Genomic DNA, 1,828 nt, shown 5'->3' on the forward strand with positions numbered 1-1,828 from the left:
TGTGTTATAGGGCATGCCATATAGTCTAAGGGTGTGATATAAGGTATGCGATATAGTCTAGGGGTGTGATATAGGGTATGCCGTATAGTCTAGGGGTGTGATATAGGGTATGCCGTATAGTCTAGGGGTGTCGTATATGGTATGCGATATAGTCTAGAGGTGTGATATAGGGTATGCCATATAGTCTCTGGGTGTGATGTAGGGTATGTGATAAAGGGTAAATGATATAAGATTTAAACAATCATTCATTATGTATGTACAGAAAATATATTTTGATCTAAATATATGATATAGAAATATATAAGAATGAATAATATATCCTTTGTTCAGATAAACCACTGAAACATGTATTATCCGGTTAATGTATTTTGATAAATTCACTAGGTGCTTTTTGTCAATGTATGAAATCTACATTAAAAAAATTATATTAATCAATTAAATGTGCATACGTAAGAGTGAAATTTGTCTATGATTTCAACCAGACAAAAAGATCAAAGTAACATCTCGCGTTTTTGTTTTTTGTTTGTTTTTTTTTATCTAAGGCAGAACGATATTAATAATGGGGATAGGGAGAGAAATATAAATCACAATAGCATATCTATTACAATCATTTATTCATAATGGTAGTTATTTTACGCTCTAAATCTCTTTTTGTACTATTCTGCATTAAAATAAGACAATGCATAGAAACATGAATTTCTTTTGTTGAATTTGCACATAATTGTTTGAAAATTTTGGATGATTATTTGAAAAGAAATCGATCAAAATAAAGATACTGTATAGTATTTGTTATTTTCCTTTGATTTTCGCTCGAATTCGGATTCCCTTGATTACCATTTTTGCATTCAGCTCGATATATCTTGCTACTAATACAGGACATGTACGAGGTAAACTAAACTTTCCATTCAATGGAATAGGGATGGGTATGGGGATGACTTGTAAGGAATGTGTGAAAAAAACATTTAACTTTCCTTCCTTAACCCTGTACTGAATATTTGGCTTTTGTCAGACTGTTTAGAGAATATAATATGAGCATTCCCCTCTCCCTCAACAAACAATGTTAATTGTTCCGTAAGCCTATTGTAAATTGATTTAGCATCGTACAAATGACATATTTTATATTAATTACTTCCGGAATTTTACTTAAAATAATAATTTTTGCTTGATTTTATAACAGATTATCATTTTGGTAATGTTTAAAAACCGCTGTAAAATCGGTCTGTGGTATTTCAGATCGACATGTCTTTTGTCTTCTTGTTTTGATTTAAAAAAAATAAACATTCTATGAACCATATCCCACGTAAAGAGGACCTGATAAAACAAATATTTGTCACTTTGGCGGTACCGATTTAACGTCGGAAGTTAACAAAAGGTTGACTGAAAGACTATCGCTTTATATCAGTTATTGATAGTTCATTCAAATTCGGAAAATATTGAAGTCAGGCATTTTATCTGATTGCATATTTCAAAAGATAAATAGCGGACATTTTGTAGAAATTACCCCAACCTTTGTTTTGTAATGTATACATGAAGTAATTTCTATAATTCTAAATGGAAATCTGCTGCTCAGATTTGAAATGATTTGATCCGTCGGCGTACAAGCTCATAAAGGAAGTTGACAAATTCACCATTGTATCTATTTTCGTATACTGATTATGCATGTTAAAATATTCCCTAGTCCTTTATTCCTCAATGGAATATTTAATTTTTGTTTTTTGTTTTTTGTTTTTACATATTTTCACTTAACAATTTATACCACTACTTAGGTATATAAGTCTGGAGAGGGTACATTGTGTTCTAATTTGTGCTAAGTCAGTCTTCACTTTTC

The sequence above is a fragment of the Perna viridis genome, chromosome 12, assembly GCF_037379345.1.
Source record: "Perna viridis isolate PV_CMFRI_1.1 ecotype Kerala chromosome 12, ASM3737934v1, whole genome shotgun sequence".
NCBI lineage: Eukaryota > Metazoa > Mollusca > Bivalvia > Mytilida > Mytilidae > Perna > Perna viridis.